This window comes from Microcaecilia unicolor, chromosome 5 (genome assembly GCF_901765095.1).
Source record: "Microcaecilia unicolor chromosome 5, aMicUni1.1, whole genome shotgun sequence".
Lineage (NCBI taxonomy): Eukaryota > Metazoa > Chordata > Amphibia > Gymnophiona > Siphonopidae > Microcaecilia > Microcaecilia unicolor.
This window is the reverse complement of record NC_044035.1, coordinates 70,739,906-70,759,577: the sequence shown is the minus strand read 5'-3', so window position 1 is coordinate 70,759,577 and position 19,672 is coordinate 70,739,906. Positions and strand designations below refer to the sequence as shown.

Here is a 19,672-nt window from a genome sequence, read left to right as displayed (position 1 = left end):
TCCTTATCCTCAAATATTGGGCCAAAAGCGGTGACAGACGTCATCTTGTCACCACTCCACCCTCAGCTGTGGCTAAAACTCCACTCAAGCAGCCCTCAAACATATCCTGTAATATATCCAAAAAGTTATCAATATATCCAAAAGATGAACCCCATCGGAACGATAAAATCCCCCTCATTCCTGCTGACTTTATTTTCAAACCCACCCAAAACTATCCCCATCTCGACCCTATAATTCCAACCAAATAAACCAGATTGGCAGCCTCAGTCAATGTTATTACCTCCCCCCCCCCAAGTCAAAACTGGGTTGGGGGGCTCTATATTCTTTGAACCTAGGCAGTTAGAGAAATTTCTTCAAGAACCTTTTCCGGAGAGGGGAAGGCGGTAGAACGAGAGGACATGAAATGAGATTGAAGGGGGCAGACTCAAGAAAAATGTCAGGAAGTATTTTTTCACAGAGAGAGTGGTGGATGCTTGGAATGCCCTCCCGCGGTAGGTGGTGGAGAGGAAAACGGTAACGGAATTCAAACATGCGTTGGATAAACATAAAGGAATCCTCCTCAGAAGGAAGGGATCCCCAGAAGCTTAGCTGGCGGTGGGAGGCAGGGCTGGTGGTTGGGAGGTGGGGATAGTACTGGGCAGACTTATACGGTCTGTGCCCTGAAAAAGACAGGTACAAATCAAGGTAAGGTATACACAAAAAATGACACGTGAGTTTATCTTGTTGGGCAGACTAGGTGGACCGTGCAGGTCTTTTTCTGCCGTCATCTACTATGTAACATGAAAAATGATTAACCTGGTTAAAGTATTGTAGTTATAATAATATTGATATTGACTCTGATATATTAGGAAGTTATCTTTATTTATTTATTTTTATGTGTTTATTTTCTTTGTAGCCAGGTTTTGTTGGTTAATAATGTAGGTCACTCTCATCTCATGATGTGGGCTAGATGAGAAATTTATTTCTATTTCTTTACTTTTTATTTCCCATTTAATAATTTTCTGTTCATGTTACCTTCGTTGTTATTGGCAAATATATTGTTTCTTTAAAAAAGGTAAATTGCTCTGGATTAGTTTACCAATAAGGTGATATATATATTTTCTAAAAATGAAATAAATAAATGCAAATATTTCCATATCATTATCCTACGTGTAATCTTCCTGGTTATGCTTCCTGGTTTTAAGTTGGCTATGTCTGAGCACAGTTACTTTTCGAAATTAGTGTGTACTGTGGTGTACAGATATTGATGTAAGTTGGAGGTAAGTTCTTTCAAGCTTTTGAATTATGTGGTTGGCTTTTGTTGTCTTCATTTGGTGCTGGAAAACTAAGGCATTTGAAAAAAAATATCTAAAAAATGCATAGTTCCTCTTTTTTGTTTCACTCTCCGATCTGTGATTGCAATTATGGCGTGTTCAATCTGTGTCTAATAGTGCCTTCACCACCAGACATTTTCAAGTTATATATAGAGTTTTAGTTGTTATTATTGCTATCTTCACATTGAAAGCTAATGGCCAACTTTATTATTGTAATTACCATTTTAGGTTTTACAGACAGTTTGCCTACTGTTCTTTTTGTTCACAATTTTCATATTATATATAGATTTTTAGCTATTATTATTGCTATCATTATTACATTGAAAGCTGATGGCTGACTTTATTCTTCTTATTACCATTTTAGTGTTTACAGACAGTTCGTTGACTGTTCTCTTTGTTCGTGATTTTTCTTTGAGTTTTCATGTTCACATTTTGAGATTACAGAGGTACTGTTCATAAGTAATGTGTGCACTTGGGCTGTCACTTGTACACTGTGATACCATTTTCCTTAAAATCTTGTTAGGACTTAATATGTTCTGCACTCTGAATTTTGGTGTCTGATTCACTGGTACTTTATGTATCTCTCACCTTCTTGTGATAATGTGGCTTCTACTTTATACTTGTCTGTGAGTCTGATTTAATTCAGATGTTTTATTTCCAGCAGTGTGACAGTATTCCGCTTATACATTTCATTTACTTGCACTGGCTCTGGTTTCTCTCTTCTCTGTTTCCTTTCTTTTCTCATCAACTCCCTTCGTTCCTCCCTTCCCCTCCCCCCCCCCCCCCCCCCCCATAAGAACATAAGAATAGCTATACTGGGTCAGACCAGTGGTCCATCTAGCCCAGTATCCTGCTTCCAACAGTGGCCAATCCAGGTCACAAGTACGTGGAAGAAACCCAATTTGTGCAACATTCTATACTACCGATGGCTTCCCCCATTTAAAATAACAGACTGTGGAGTTTTCCTCCAGGAACTTGTCCAAATCTTTTTTAAACCCAGATACGCAAAGCGCTGTTACCACATCTTCCAGCAAACAGTTCCAAAGCTTAACTATTCTTTGAATGAAAAAATATTTCCTCCTATTTGTGTTAAAAGTATTTCCATGTAATTTCATTGAGTGTCCCCTAGTCTTTGCACTTTTTGAACGAGTGAAAAATCGATACACTTCTACCTGTTCTGCACCCCTCAGGATTTTATAGACCTCAATCATATCCCCCCTCATCCATCTATTTTTCAAGCTGAAGAACTTTAACATCTATAGCCATTCCTCATATGGGAGGAGTTCCATCCCCTTTATCATTTTGGTCACTTTTCTTTGAACCTTTTCTAATTCCGCTATCTTTTTTTGAGGTGGCCAGAACTGAATGCAATACTCAAGGTGAGGTGGCATAATGGAGTAATACAGAGGCATTATAATATTCTTGATCTTAGTTTGCATCCCTTTCCTAATAATTCCTAGCATCCTGTTTGCTTTTTTGGCTGCTGCCACACACTGGGCAGAAGATTTCAGTGTATTGTCTACAATGACACCTAAATCTTTTTCTTGAGTGCTGACTCCTAAGGTGGACCCTAGGGGGTGCCTCAGGCTGAGGCTCTTGCAGTCAGTCTGAGCTGAGCAGTTGAGGAGGGAGGAGTTCTGCTGGTAGGCTCTGTGAGTGGAGGTGGAGGAGAGGGAAGCTCAGCCTGTCTCCCAACTAGGGGACAGGATGGGTCCTGGGGGAAGAAGAACTGGCAAGTCTCAGGCTGCAGGGCCTGGTAGGACCAGAAAAGAACCCCAGGAAATGAGGCTGGAGGGCCCAGGTATCTCTGGCTTGGAAGAGAGAGGCCTGGAGAAGGAACAACAGGATCCAAAATCCAAAAGTAAGTCCCAGAAGATTCAGGAACAGGTCCAAGAAAAACCTCAGAGGACTCAAGCACAGTTCCAGAGGGCCCTGGAGTTGGAACAGCGGGACTTGCAAGTAAGTCTGCAACAGCACATCACGACACAAGCGCTGTCGGGGCAGCAGGAAGAATGGGAGAACTCTGTGGAGAAAGGCAGAAGGATCCTGTTTGGGGGAGGTGGGGAAGAAGAGAATCCCACTCGAGAAGTAAGAATGTTGGCAGTAAGGGCTCCCACACTAACCCTGCTGTAACTGGCGCTACAAAAAGAGAAAACATTTTTGTAGCACTGGAAATGGCGCACACCGGGGGTGGGACCTACCGCCAAGCTCCGGCGGTAGTTCTGGATTGGCACGCGATAAGCCTGTTGTTGCATGCCAACCCATTAGTAAAAGGGCCCCCTAAGTAAATTTGTTAGAAATTTTTGAAGTGATTGTACTTTGGACCCCAAAGTCATCCACAAAGGAAAGATATTCAACATAAAGGGAGCTTTCACTTGCTCATCTTCCAATGTGGTATATATCATTCAGTGTAAAAAAAGTAACGAAGGATGCTATATTGGAGAAACAGGCCAGATGCTTAAGACAAGATTCAATTTACATAGACATCACATGAACAATGCTGGTGCCAGTAGGGTTCCCACACCTGTTGGTCAACATTTTACAGGACCAGGACACTGTACCAGTGACTTCACAGTGAGAATCCTGAAAGGTAACTTTAAAACCATACAAGAACGTAAGACCTTTAAAGTCAGAATGATTGAATATTTTAACACCCAACAGAAAGGACTTAACAAGGATCTGGGGTTCTTAGCCCAATAAACCATAAAGCTGTATGTCTCTGTTGATCACCCCACCCCTCACCTATCCACACCCATCCTGTTAGAATATCAATGATATGCTTTGATGTCCCCATGCATACCTCCTACCCACCCCCACCCTCCCACCCTGTCAGACTGTCATAGTAATGCTTAAATGTTTTCACTTATATACAGTGTCAGCTAGCACATTTGCTTATTTCCGATCTGACGAAGAAGGGCAATCTTCGAAAGCTAATCAAGAAATGTATTAAGTTATGTCCAAATAAAAAAGGTATCATCTTATTTTCTTTTCCATGTTTTATTTTGTTTGATTTCTATTGATAACCTTAAGAGTGGACTAACACAGCTACCACACTCCTCTACTTTGGGAGAGAAATAAGAAGCTATCAGATCTCTAGAGGGAATAGAGGTGTCATGTGTGACAGAATCTTTATGTGTAAGATTAGCAACAATATTAACAACTTCTTACCTGGGATCTTAGAATTATTAATGAGTCCTGAAAAATGATTATTTTTAGCTGCCTTCAGTTGAAAATTATAAGATCTGTTAGCAATTTTAAAGGCATAAAAAAGCATTGGAGTACGTTATGTGTGTCAATGACGTTCTGCCCTCCGGGTTTGCTGCTTAAGTAGTCACAGGCCCTCATGAAACCATGGCTCACACTGTGAGATGTACCTCGCACGACTGTGGGAGTTGTTAATGACGAGAAATAATTACGTAAGGTTTCATTCCAGCAAACACTTATTTCGGTTAAGAACATTGTCTGAAAACAGGGTAAAAAAAAGTGGACCACTCGAATGATCTTTGCTAATAAATCTAGAAGTAAGTAAAGAGGCTGAGCCTATCATAGAGGAGGGTGAAACCTCAGTAGAAATAAAAAGGTTCAATATTAAGTAATGATCATTCCAGGGCAAAGGTACTGAACCAAAGTCACCTTTCGAAACAGAGAAACTATCTGGAAGAATGACAAGGTCCAAAGTGTGACTCACTAGATGCATTGGAAAGTTAATCGGTTATTTGAAGCTCATGTCTCTGAGGAATGATATGAAAGAACAAACATGCGGATGGGATGGGAATTCCTTATTTTTATGTAAGTACATTCTTGATTATGATCTTGAAAATTTACCCCACAGTTTCAAAGGGGCCAATCATTCAGTGGGTTAGTGTCCAGATAAGCTGGATAAGTCTTGACTATTGAATATAACTGGTTAAAGTTATATGGATAACTTCAGATTGGCTATGAGTATTTGGGTGGCCTAGCTTTCCTGCTTGAGTTTAAGCAAACAGCATTGAATATTAGTGCTTTCAGTATGCCCCAATCATTGCCTACACTTATTTGGATAAATTTTGTTTGTTGAACCAAATTTATCTAGTGAGTGGAGTGGTGGTGGTGGGGGGGGGGGGGGGGAATTGAAAAAGAAAAATATGTCTAGGTAACTCCCAAAGTTACTTAGGGGCCCTTTTACAAAGCGGCAGTAGGGCTAATGCGTGTAGCGTGCACCAAATCAACACTGCTGCCTGGGTAGCATGCCCAACCCAGGGGCGTAGCCAGACTTCGGTGGGAGGGGGGTCTAGAGCCTGAGGTGAGGGGGCACATTTTAGCTCCCCCCAGCGCCGCCGACCCCCCCCCCCCCACCCCCAGCCATTGCAGACTTTGCCCCCCCCCACCGCCAACCCTCTCGACCCCCCCTCCCGCCGCCAACCCGCAGTCGCCTACCTTTCCTGGCAGGGGACCCCAACCCCCGCCAGCCGAGGTCCTCTTCTTTTCGCAGAAGGCTTCCTTCTGTTTCTGACGTCCTGCACATTGTATGTGCAGGACGTCAGATTCAGACTCACAGAACGAAGCCTTGCAGATCAGCTGATCTGCAAGGCTTCGTTCTGTGAGTCTGATGACCTGCACGTACAACATGCAGGACGACAGAAACAGAAGGAAGCCTTTTGCGAGAAGAGGAGGACCTCGGCTGGCAGGGATTGGGGTCCTCGTCAGCAAAGGCAGGCGACGGCGGGTTGATGGCGGGGGGGGGGGGGGGGCGGGCGGGTCGTTGGCAGGGGGGTCCAGGACCAAATCTACGGGAGCCCAGGCCCCCTGGCCCCACGTAGCTACGCCACTGGCCCAACCAGCAGTTCTACCCTTACACCTCTCCTACTCCCTTCACTCTTGCCCATTCCCCTCCGCCTCATCTACCCTCCAATTGCTCACTTACCCTTGCTCACACTTCTCCCACTCCCCTCATCCCTGCATTTCTACATTCTTATTTCTTTTATTACTCCGATAATACTCAACTTATTTCTCATCACCAATACTTTGTAATCCCAATCAAACATATAAATGGCAAGTGACCGACTCACCTGCAAATGCGCAGTAGAGACTTCCCTCTCTGTACCGCCCTCGCGTCAAGACGTGATGATAGAGGGCGGAACAGAGAGGGAAATGGAGTCGGACTGTCGGACACTGCCATTGCCGCTGCTGATGCTGCTGGAGCCTGGAAACGAACATCGCGCGCACCAACCTCCAGCCCCCCCCCCCCGCTGCTCCCGCCCCCCTCTGTATCGGGCCCCCTGCACTGACCTGACAGCGCCTCTCACCTTGCTGTCAGGTCAGTGCAGGGGGCCCAGCACGGAGGGGGGAGGGAGCGGCGGCGAGGAGGGTAGCTGGAAATCTCGCCTGTTTTAATGGGCTTAATGGCTAGTTACTATGTAAGCCGCATTGAACCTGCTTTGAGTGAGAAAGCGCAGGGTACAAATGTAATAAATAATGTTGAAGTAGGTGCATGCTGTTTCCTGCAGTAGAAAATATTTTTCTGTTTTCTACCATGGGGGGCATTTCTGGCAATAATCAGCAGTGCAACCACGTTGGCACGAGCTGCATGAGTGGTAAGGGTTCAGGTAGTAAATAGCTACTTTTATTTCTAGTGCACGGCCATCTACTGCCCCATTGAAAAAAGCCTTTTTTCCCAGCCATGGTAAATAATAGCCCCGAATGCGCCAGAAAAACCTACCTACACTACCACAGGCCACTTTTTACCTTGTCTTAGTAAAAGGACCCCCTAGTCTTTTGAATATTGACCTCAACGTGTGTGTTTTATGAAAATTCGGATTCTGATGAGCTATGTCATTTGAAATTTCAGTTGTCAAACCCTAAAAAAATCTTATATCTCACAGGAGCATGTTGAAACAGTCAAACTGAAAATAAAACATCTCAGGTTTTCTTGAAGTGCAGTAGGGACACTTTTAGCTCTGTCCCTAGCTGTCGGCCTGGATTATAGAACATGCAGACTGAATCACTGATAAACTGACTGCATTTCCCTATACCATGCTACCATCTAGTCAATCATTTATGGGGAAAATGACTTGTTTCAGTTCTCTTTGTCAGGATTGAGGTCATTTTGTAATCTGAGAAAATAAATGTAAGGCAAAACAAATTAGTTCTATTGCTTGAAAAGAAAGTGGTGTTTTTTTTAAAACTATGGCCGTACTCATTTGTGATATGTTACTGAGACAACAATAAATCAGCATTTTTATTGAACATATAAAGTGACATCTCTTTTGTCCTATGTAATGACAGGATACAAATATTGATCAATCAGTATGATATTACTTTTACAAACGGTAGCATCATTGTATTATCTGACTTGTACAGCTGCCGTGCGTCCCTTGTAAAAGGCATCGACATTTAGGTTACTCTCAATTACTCAGTTACTATGGCAACATGAGCCATTACCGCAGCTGAGAGAGAACTGGTTAAAAAGGGAGATAACACCAGGAACAAAATACATTTGTATTTTGAAACAAGCCTACTTATCAGGGTAAATTTATTGAATAACATTTTTCTCTGTTGATACTTTGGGCTAAGTTTATCACTGGAAGAGTAAAAAGGTTTCCAATAAGGCGGGGAGAAACTGTGCAGTCTGAACTTAATTTTAGATTGGCTCACTTGATTCAATTGGACCAACTATTCAGTGCATTTGTTCTCTATATTTAAAGGCAAGTGAATAAGCACTGAAACGGAAAGTTAATGCATATGTAGCTTTTCAGGACCTGCATTTCATTTGGATCGTTTATGGGTTATAAACAGGGCTTCTATTTTTAGGCATTTGTAAACTATAAATTTAGATGCTATTTTCCATCTAATTAGATTTTTTTTAAGGGTACTAAAAATTGTTTATCAGTATTTTCATTTATTTATTTATTTTATTTGTTGCATTTGTATCCCACCTTTTCCCACCTCTTTGCAGGCTCAAAGTGGCTTACAATACATCATGAGTAGTGGAAGAGTGTTAGTAAAATAAACATGTAGTATTGCATGATCTTGGTCAGCATGATGATAAAAAACAAAGTACTAGTATACAAGCAGATATTAAGAAACAGTTCTGAAATTAGATAGGCGAGTTGTGCATATTCACATGGGTTGATCTTTTTGATATGCTCTATCAAAGAGATGCGTCTTCAGTAATATGCGGAAGTTCGTTCTTTCGTAGATCAATTTCAAGCTGTGCGGCAGTGCGTTCCATAACTGTGTGCTGAGGTAGGTGAAGTTTGATGCGTGCATTAGTTTGTATTTCATTCCTTTGCAACTGGGGAAGTGCAGATCGAGGAATGTGCGGGATGATCTTTTGGCATTCCTAGGTGTGGTGTGGTGTGGACACTAGTGTTGGATAGTTTTTCTGTTAATTTAAGGCTTCCAGGTTGAGCCTAAGGGGTTGTAAAGTATAGGGCCTGGGGAATTTCTGTCCTAGGAGAATTCTGCACAAAAATTATTAAAATGTTGCCTAAAATGTTTTAAAATTCTGAAAAATTCTGCATAGTTTATTTGTAGCGGGGTTTTAAAAAATATTTTTGAAGATTTTCCCCCACCATAAGGCATGAAATCCATTGCTGTCTGTTCCTTTCCCAGGCTCCAGCTTCCCCAGTTCCCTCTCCCACTCCAAATGCAGTTCTCTCTCCTTCTAACTCTCATCAAAACTCTTAATTCTGTCTGCCTCCAAAGTCTTCTTCTACATGCATTATTCCACCTCTTACCTTCCCACAGGCACACCCCCACCTCTAATTCTTTCTCCTCTCCTTCCTGGCTATCATTGCATCTCTCCCCTACCCTCTCCCACTGCACACCCTCAGTTTTGATCCTGTACACACCAGTGACACATTTTCAGCTTGCTGCTCCCACCCCCATGGCACAATCTCACCTTGCTCTGCCCTCCTCCTCATGGCACACCTTCACTTTGCTCTGCCCTCTCCCCAATCCCCATGGCACACTCTCACCTTGTTCTTCCCTTTCCCAATCCTCATGGCACACTCCTACCTTTCTCTTCTCCCCTGCCGAATCCCAACTCTGTCCTCCCAATCTGCATGGCATGTTTTCACCTTGCTCTGCTCCAACACCAATTCCCAAAGTACACTCTCACTCTCTCACCTTGCTTTGCCCCCCCCCCCCCCCATCACCATAACACACTCTCATCAGGACCTCTATAAGAATCCAAATTTCCTCCTCCCAGTCCCCCATAGCAGTCTGATCCCCCCCCCCCCCCCCGGCCCTCCTGACAACAGTCCAATCTCTCCAATTTCCAGTAGGCCCCTCAGGCCCCTCAGGCCTACTTAACAGGACTGGTGGTCTAGTAGTCATCATGGCATGAGCAAATCTCACTCGCTGCTACTCCATGTGGTTCCTAATTGTAAATAGCCAGCATAACTTCTAGTTGTAGTCTTGTGGTATTACTGCTAGATGTTGATGTACTATATACCCAAAGGGAACAAAGAAAACTGTGACATTTATAGAAAAAAAGAGGAAAATAAGACCTGGAGGCATCAGATGTCCATCAGTGGCCAGGCTATTAGGTCTCCTATAGCACAAAGCTATTCCAAATCCTTGAACCTACTGCATGTAATCAATCATTTGCCCCCAGGGACCAACACCTCTGTTTTATACATCAACTTTTTATTTAAAATTCTCTTATAAATACATCTTAAAAAAGAAAGAAAATAAGTGATTACTTATCCTGCATTTGCAGGCTGAAAGGTTTCTGACACCCGACGCTGATGCTCATTTAAAATGCAGCATTTTGATCAAAAGACCTGTTTCTGGGGATTTTGAACTGCCGCTCAAATAAGCATTGATACCGTGGCAAACACCATCCAAAGTAACTGACTTTGAGGTAGATATACTACCATATGTTTCTTCACAGAAAGGGTAGTGGATATATACAGTAGAATGGCCTCTTAATGGAGATGATGGAAGCAAAAACAGTAGCAGGGTTCAAGAACTCGTGGAATAAGCACCGTAGATCCTCAGCTGTGAAAAAGTGAAGGGTCAGGTAGATAACAACTGAGGTCTATGGAATTTCACCAGGAAGAAATAGGGCAGCCTGTGAGGGCGTTCAGCACTTACCTGCCATCACATTCTCTCCTTCATCTCTTATGGATGCTGACATAACTAAAAGCCAAATATTCTTTGAGATTGAATTCAAAGAAAACGGAAAACCATAGATTACAATTTATATAGTTGTTTAGCTGGTGTCTCAAAACCTTCTTTTCCCTTTCAAGACATTTTTGTTTTAAATATTTAAATCCGTTGCTTGTAACCTGAGGAAATACTTCATCATGGAAAGGGTGGTGAATTTGTAGAAAGGTCTCCTGGTGAATTCAAGAAAGCTTGAGACAAGTGCATAGGATCTTTAAGGGAGAGGAATAGATAGAAGATGGCAGAAAATGGAGATCTTGCGGGCCATTAAATCAGTGGGGTCGCTAATCTATGAAACTAAGCGTATACTATGCTTCCAGGATTATTCCACAGCAGTAGCTTCACAGCGGAGGGCGTTTTCAGCAATTTGTAAGGTACTATACTCTAAGAAAATTTCCTTTGCTTTGTTGTATCCGGCAAGGCTTCATGTAACGCATAGCAATAAAAAACAAATTTTTACATCACCGGAGATGGCAGCAAAGTTTATGGCTAAAATTACTTCAGAGGCTAGCAGCGATGGGACTTCTGAGGAAATGTGATGCAGACATTGGTCTAACGGTACAAATTCTCAATGAATGGCAGAAGGGAGGAAATATCTTGTAAAAGTGGGTAGCTATGGCCCAACTATGGACAGCATTGACTAATATACAGATTTTTTTTTCTCTTACTTCTCTGGGGGATTCCGGCGCCAAGAGATGGAAGCTCTTGACACGTAAGCAGAGATTGAGGCGTGGATTATAAAGCATGGCGGATTGCAGACAAGGAGCTCTATAGGAGGCTTAATGTGGTTTCCAGATTGCGAGCGACAAACAGCATTGGGAGGAGCCTGGTAGCATAGGAGTGGATTGGACGCAATGGATTATGGGCTTCAAATACAAAGTGAGAATTTGGGATTTAGGTACTCGAGTACCCCTTCAGGAGATGGATAAGAAGATGTCTGCGATGTGCCAGAGGAAGGCTGGACTGCGAGTATAGTGCAAGGCGCGTAATAATGTCAGGAACTTGGACTATATGGTGAGAAATGGGGCACTGGACTTTTGAGATTTTTCAGGAAACTGATCAGAAAGGTGACTTGAAGTGCAATACTCTCCGGAGTACAAGGTTCTGTCAAACAAAATATGTGTTTTTTTTTCTTTGAGAGGAGTTGGAAGTGCTTGTTAAAGGTAGCTTCATTGAATTCACCTTAACACTGTTAATATTAACTTTAAAATCTCTTGGTTCTAAATGGTGCAAATTTTAGAGGCATCAAGGGAAAGTACTTGGCTAGTATTGAGGGGTTGCATGTTACCAGCTTAAAAAAGGTGGGAGATCTGACGATGGGCCATTTTCAAGCATGGCAGCACAATCAATTACTGATGGAATAAGTAATTTTGTAATCTGAGAATTACTGAGTATTCTCTGTAAAGTTATTGGGAATGGCGCAGTTACACTTGCAAACGTGATCCCACACTTGAGCTGGGGCATTCACTCTTGTTCAATTTTTGTTATGGTTCTTGTATATGCAGAGATTTTTAGTGTGAACCTTCCCCATGCTTTGGGTGAATCTCCATTTGTATCCAGTTTTTTTTTTTTTTTGAGAGGAGGTAAACGTGCCTGTAAAAGGTAGCTAAATGGGAATTCATCCTAAAATAGATAATATTCACCTCAAAGTTTCTTGGTTTTGAATGGTACAAATTTCATGGATATCAAGGAAGAGTGAATGGCCTGTATCGAAGGGCTACATGTTACCAACATTATGATGGGGGGAGTTTTGAAGATGGGCCATCAACATGCATGGTAGCAAAATCAATTTACTGGTGGAGTAAATGATGTCAGTAAAGTTGTTGGGAATGATGCATGCTGAGACTCAGTGGCATTTGCAAGCGTGATCTCACGCTTAGGCTGGGGCATTCACTCGTGTCTACTTCATGGTACAGTCTGTGCCCTGAGAAAGGCAGGGACAAATCAAACTCAGGTATACATATAAAGTATTACATACCATGTAAAGTGAGTTTATCTTGTTAGGCAGACTGGATGGACCGTTCAGGCCTTTTTCTGCCGTCATTTACTATGTTATATGGCCTTTGTCTTTCTTCATTTTTCTCTGTTTCTATGTATATCATGCTGTAATCTCTGGTAAGCAATATGAGTCTTGTGAAAGGAAATATTATGCTAGGGTGTAGAGTGGTGGAGATTGTTCACATTCTTTTTTTAGTAGGTGAAAGTTAATGTTTTCCATGCTTGAAAAAAAGGTTTAGGTGCTTTAACAATGTTCTTTGCATTGGAAGTAACTCCATTAATGCCACACTTCTGGTAGTCATGAAACTATGGCAACGTACATATAATTGCTAAAGAAGTAGTCAAGCTTGGCTTAATATGCAACCAGCAGTCTTTGGAAGGATAATAGTTTAGTTAGATTAGTTTAGAATACACAGTTCATTTAAAGTTAACTACCTATTAAAACTCAATGCCCTGGAAAGTTCAGAGATGGTCAGGACTAACAGTCTTACATTAGCCTTTCTCGCTTACTTTTAACATGTAATGCTGCAGTTTCTAAAATAGATAGATAGAAACATAGAGGCAAATAAAGACCATATGGCCTATCCAATCTGCCAAGCAATGCCATCTACTCTTCCTATCACTCCCTTGGAGATTGTATGTACTTGTCTCAAGTTCTCTTGTATTCAGATATTGTTTTTGTCTCTACCACTTCCACCAGAAAGCCGTTCCATGAATATACTACCCTTTCCTTGAAGAAGTATTTCCTCAGGTTACTTCTGTTTCTGTCCCCTTTCACTTTCATCATAGCTTCTTTTCAATTGAAAGGGAAATGCCTCCTGTGCATTTGTGCCGCATAGGTATTTAAATGGCTCTATCACGTATGCTTAAATTAGGAATAATTTTTTTCTTAAAGTTCCCTTGCAAGCGTCTGATAAAAATTTCTGATTGAAGTTATACCTTTTTTGATCCTTCTCAGTTAGAATGGTTTTTGATAGAAAAAGAGGTGAAATAAAATGTCCTTAGACTATCAGCTAGGTGAAGTTCTAGGTCTTAATGAATACAGGTGTAGTATTGTCAGGGTAATTTACTTTTGTTTGATTACTTTGTTATTTTCCTCTTTTATTATATGTCTCTTTGCTCTCCTATATTTTATTCTTGTTATGCAACTTTTGAGCTTTCAATTAAAAATAAATAAATAAATGTTTCTATCATATCTCCCCTCTCCTGCTTTTCTTCCAAAGTATACATAATGAGATCTTTAAGTCTGTCTGCATATGTTTTATGATGAAGACCACTGACCATTTTAGTAGCCACCCTCTGGACTGACTCCATCCTGTTTATATCTTTTTCAAGGTATGGTCTCCAGAATTGTACACAATATTCTAAAAGAGGTCTCACCAGAGTGGTTAGTGCAGTGGACAGTGATCCTGGGGAACTGAGTTCAATTCTCACTGCAGCTCCTTGTGACTCTGGGCAAAGTCACTTAACCCCCCATTGCCCTTGGTACAAAATAAGTACCTGAATATATGTAAACCGCTTTGAATGTAGTTGCAAAAACCTCAGAAAGGCGGTATATCAAGTCCCATTTCCCCTTTCCCTTCCCTTATACAGGGGCATCATCACTTCCTTTTTCCTATTAGCCATTCCTTTCTCTGTGCACTCAAACATTTTTCTAGCTTTTACCATCGCCTTTTCTACCTGTCTGGCCACCTTAAAATTATCACATAGGATTACAACCAAGTCCTGCTCCACTTTCGTGCACAAAAGTTCTTCACTCCCTAAACTATACCATTCCCTTGGGTTTTTACAGCCCAAAAGCATGGCCCTGCATTGTTTAGTTTTAAATCTAAGCTACCAAATTCCAGACCATCCTCTAGCTTTGCGTCCTTCCTCATGTTATCCACACCATCAGGGGTGTCTACTCTATTGCAGATTTTGGTATCATCTGCAAAGAGGCAAACTTTACCAGACAGTCCTTCAGCAATATTAAAAAGAACCGGTCCAGGAACCGAACCTTGTGGCACACCACTGATAACATCCTTTTCCTCAGAATGGGCTCCACTACCCTCTGTCGCTTTTCACTCAACCAATTCTTAATCCAATCAGTCACTTTAGGGCCTCTGCCGAGGGCATTCAGTTTATTTATTAGTCATCTATATGGAACTGTGTCAAAGACTTTGCTAAAATCTAAATGCACCACATGTAGAGCTCTCCCTCAATTCAACTCTCTGGTCACCCAGTCAAAGAAATCAATCAGATTTGTCTGACAAGACCTGCCTCTAGTGAAACTATGTTGCTTCGGATCCTGTAATCCATTGGATTCCAAATATTGTACTATTCTCTGTTTTAAAAGCATTTCTATTAATTTACTTACCACAGAAGACAGACTTAGAGGGGCATAATGGAAAGATCGTCCAAGTACGAATTAGGACGTTCTTACGAAAATGTCCAAAAATAGACCTGTATAATGGAAAAATAGTGTGGGCGTTTTTCGATAATCGATTATCTCTGTAAGAAAACAATCAAATGACGAGCGCATAAGCGTGACTAAATTGGGCGCCCTAAGATGGTCGACTATTGCAGGTGCAAACGACCAAATCACGTGGTGTGTAAAATAATGTACATAGGTGTATCGCAAGTACAATACATGTTGTTCAGGCCATCCAGGTACGGAAATATATGAGGAACGCATATATGTGTCAACTACAGACATATCATGCTGCTCCACCCATACTTTCATCATATGTGCCCATCTGAATGTCCGGATCTGCATGCACTGTACACCTACTGAACATGCAGTAAATGCATATTGTGTATATGTGAAAAGGGTCGGGTGGGGTGCGTCATACTCATCTATATAAGGCACGTTTCACACTCCTGCAGGCATGTGCACGTCAAAGACGTCTATGCTTACGAGGGCGTCCACGTGCTGATAGGGGCCATATATGGAATGGTCATCCATATATGGAGCTGTGCATGAAACGAAGTCCCTCACGCAAGGTCGTCTATATAAGGCACTTCTTTTCCAACACGTGGAAAAATGGCACAACGAAGAGAACCCAACTTCGGACAGGAGGAGAGCCTGCTGCTTGTCCGGCTCTGCCTAAGGCACCGGCACAGGCTGTTTATCCAGCACCACCACCTGCCCCCCAGGCTGCAGGCCATGCGAGCCTGGTCCCGCATCCGGGAAAGACTAGAAAGGTAAGGTTATGGCCCAACCCCCCTCCCCTCCTGTACCTACACATATAACAGCTCCGTCATCAATGTTACCAGCAGTAACTGGAGTGTCCATGCAAGGATCATGAGTAATATAGGAACATGCACAATCACTAATAATTTGTATGTTATTGAAACGACCACCATTCCCACATCCCTACAAGAATGTATTTCGTTAGGTTAGGTATGTGACTATGCTATTAGTGTTATGTGACAATTTCGTTAGTTATGTGAAGGCCACATTTTCCAACCCCTCTTTGCAGCCAGTGGGTTACAACGCCTCCGAATAGTGGAAGCATGAGACCAATGAAACCTATACCATACTTTATAACATGGTCATGATAACACATATAAAGTAGTTTAACAAGCATACATTATAATGTATACAAACAGTACTGTCTGGCCTCATGCCCACCTCTCTGGCATCATCTGCATAGGAACCAACTCGGTGGCTGCTGTGGGTGCTTCACCACCCCACCCCCAATATCAAATATGTATGGAGGGAGGGGTCATCTCCACTGGGGGTTCCACCCCCCAAAATGGTAAAAAGGTGGCTCCTATGATTCACTACCAATGGAGGTGCCCCCCCACCCCAACACTGTAGACCCTCTCTCTCTGGTATGTGAATAGCAAATGAATGTGTGCAGAGGACAAAAAGGACCAACACCCCTGACCCCTGCTCTACAAACTTATATCTTACAGACACTTTGGAGTCCACCGGGACCTGGAGTCCCTGAGGAGGCGGTTCCGCCGGGTGAGGCGGGAGAGGCCCGACCTCATCCGGGCGGTGCGAAGGCACCTCAGGGCTCGCCGTAAGTATTCAAAAACAGGACACCTGTACAGATTACTACATACATTTCATGAATAAAGCAAATGTGTTGTACAATATCACTTCCCATGTGCCTAATAGCCACCTAGTAAGTAATACCATATCTGTCCCAGATCAAGGATGCAGGTTGCAGGGGTTCTCCCATGAGCGTGCCTGCAACGTCCGACCATCCCCCCGAGATGAATGAGATGATATGCCACACTTTACTATTCCCCTTATTGTGGTGGCTGATTACTGTGTCCTGGTACAGCTGCCTGAGGCCCTACTTTTACTGCATGTTATGGCCTAAATCACATAAAAGAATTGTGCTCAACACCCTTCCCACTGCCCCCCCCCCCCCCAATAACTCCTACAACAACTGCCCATCAACCCCTCGTTGCATCTCACAATGCAAACATGCTGGTCAGCAATGAATTTGGTATGGCAACATGTCCTGCGTGGTGTGTGGCAGAGGAGGGTCCAGGGTTCTGTTTCATGTCATCTGATGCAGCTCATTCCCCATGGGCATAGGCTACGCCTTACCACACCCTGCCCCATCCCCTGCCTCACGCCACCCAGCTACTGCACTATGCAAGCCATGGTGTATGCACTGATCTCAATCACACTCCTTTTACATACACAGGGCTCCACCAGCAGGAAGCTGAGCGCGAGGATGAGGAGGGCCACCACCTCCAGGAGGAGGAGGAGGAGCAGGAGGAGGAGGAGGAGCAGGAGGAGGAGCAGGAGAAGGGGCACCTGGATGAGGAGGAGGAGGAGGAGCAGCAGCCAGGCCAGGAGGCGGCCCACCAGGAGGAGGAGGAGGACTCGGAGGAGGGAGTCCTCATCATAGATGAGGAGGATGAGGACATTAATGAGGACCCCTCCCCACCTGCAGCTCCGTATGAGGCCTCTCCCTCCCCTCAGGCAGCGCCATCGCCTGGCCCACCTCCATCCCCTGGGCCAGCTTCAATGTCCCCTGGCCCACCTCCATCCCCTGGGCCAGCTTCAGTGTCCCCTGGCCCACCTCCATCCCCTGGGCCATCTTCAGTGTCCCCTGGCCCACCTCCAGTCTTTGGCCCTGCTACTGTGGTGCGCCTCCTGCAGCAGCTGGTAGATGGCCAGCAGCAGCTTATAGTTGGCCAGCACCAGCTGCTGCAGGAGGTGAGAGCCGTACGGCAGGGCAATGAGCAGCTCCAGGGCCCACTAAGGGTACTGCTGGGGCTGCTCATTGCCCTGCTACAGAGGGCCTTGCTCAGAGGGCGTGGCCGCCCTTAATTTAAATAGGGGGGGCCTGTTGGGGGTGTGGGGAGTGGGTGGGGGAGGGAATTGTTGGGGTTGTATGTGTGGGGGGAGGGAAATGTTGGGGGTTCTGTGGGGGGTGGGGGAGGGAATTGTTGGGGTTGTGTGTGTGGGGGGAGGGAAATGTTGGTGGTTCTGTGGGGGCTGGGGGAGGGAATTGTTGGGGTTGTGTGTGTGGGGGGAGGGAAATGTTGGGGGTTCTGTGGGGGGTGGGGAGGGAATTGTTGGGGTGTGTGGGGAGTTGTGGGGGGGAGGAGGGCATTGTTGGGGCTTATTTTGTAGGGGTGGGGGTGGGGGGAAATAAATGTTTCTGTTACAATATAACTATCAGGGTGTGTGTGTGTGTTTGTCTCCCTTGTGCATTACATATCACCAAATGGTGCTGTTGAGTTGAGAGGAAGGAGGCAGCAATATGCATAGCATTAAATGTGCTGTGTGAATGAGAAGGTGATGTATGTCTGAGAATGTTGGCCATACAGAACGCCACCTGTTCATTCCAACCTGCATGGCCATATGTGCAGGGGGGTTGGGCCGGGGAGGCTGGATGGATATTTGTGTTCATGAATAAAAATGGCCAGCCAGCATCTCTCTCTCCCTTCCTCCCTCCCCTCCACCATACTGACCCACAATACAGAGTGCCATCAATAAGAGATTAATAGTGTACCACGTGTGATCTGCCAGGTACACACTTCCACATAACTCCAGGTACCACATACACAGTGTTTGCTGTCTGATGGACACATATCCTTACCCACAAGCCACATTGGTGGGGGGGGGGGGGGGGGGGGCCAAGAAGGACCTACAAACAGCTGGCTCATATTTTCACATTGAATACATCAGCTATGGTATATAATGCTGAGGAGCAAAAGGGAAACAATGGGACACCCAATAGATGGATGGTTACTTCATCACAGTTGCAATGTAATACTTGTGTTAGGGAAGGGCACAAATAAAAATGGTGCTCATTATTTGCAGGTGTGATCACACTTTCTCCAGTAGTCCATCAAGGTGTGTTACATTCAAGTATTCTGGGTTTGTGTCAAACTTTGTCCCTGAAGTGACTTTGAACCAGCAACCTTATGATTATAAGGCTGGTGCTCTAACCACTAGGCCACAGCAGCCACCAGGCTCCAGCCACCACCAGTTACTTTGGGTTGGTACCTGTACACACCCCCCTCTCCCTCACCACCACGTCATAGGCCTCAGTGGCACTACCTGTAGCCACCTCGATCATTTTGTCCAGGCTACCGATTAAAAACAATGTAATGTGCATGTTCCCTACCCTACTACCTATGGAGCAATTTAGGAAGGTGTTCCATAATGTGCTATACACATCCATTGCATTAATCATTCTCCCCTCCCCCGCCTATGGACCTTGAGAATGGGTGGCCACTTCATAAATGGGGACTGGGGTATACCACATAAACAAGGAAGATGGAAGCTACCGGGAACCAATACAGCACCTCCAACAGCTGGCCCACACCACTGAGGACCTGCCAACCCCACAGTACAGTGCACAGGAACCTGGTGAAAAGAGAGCTACCTAACATCTGACTCCAGACTACATACATACAGTGAATGCACACTCCTTGACTATGAGCACAAAGAGAAGAGGTGTCAGACAAATGAGAGCTTACCATGAACGTCTGTTTCAAGACTGTGTAGTGTGCCTTTTATCTTCTGGAACATTAGCTGCACATCTCCCTGATTGAAATGACCCTTACCGAGGGGTGCTTGATTTGGGCCGACTGTACTAAATTCTTGGCCCCCACACACGGCCTGCTACAACCAGGCAGAGAGAATGGGAGAAAGGAAGGGAGCATCAGGGGATGTGGAAGACAGGAAACGGAAGGCGTGGTGGCTGAGGGCCAACAATAATTCCCCCCCCCCCCTAAATACACAG

The 19,672-nt window shown here is 44.1% G+C and overlaps 1 protein-coding gene across 1 annotated transcript in view; it reads left to right on the top strand.

Moving 5' to 3' along the window:
* Positions 1-19,672, top strand: part of STK32C (serine/threonine kinase 32C) — a 534,408-nt gene that overhangs the window by 154,350 nt on the left and 360,386 nt on the right. The gene's annotated exons all lie outside the window — the stretch shown is intronic.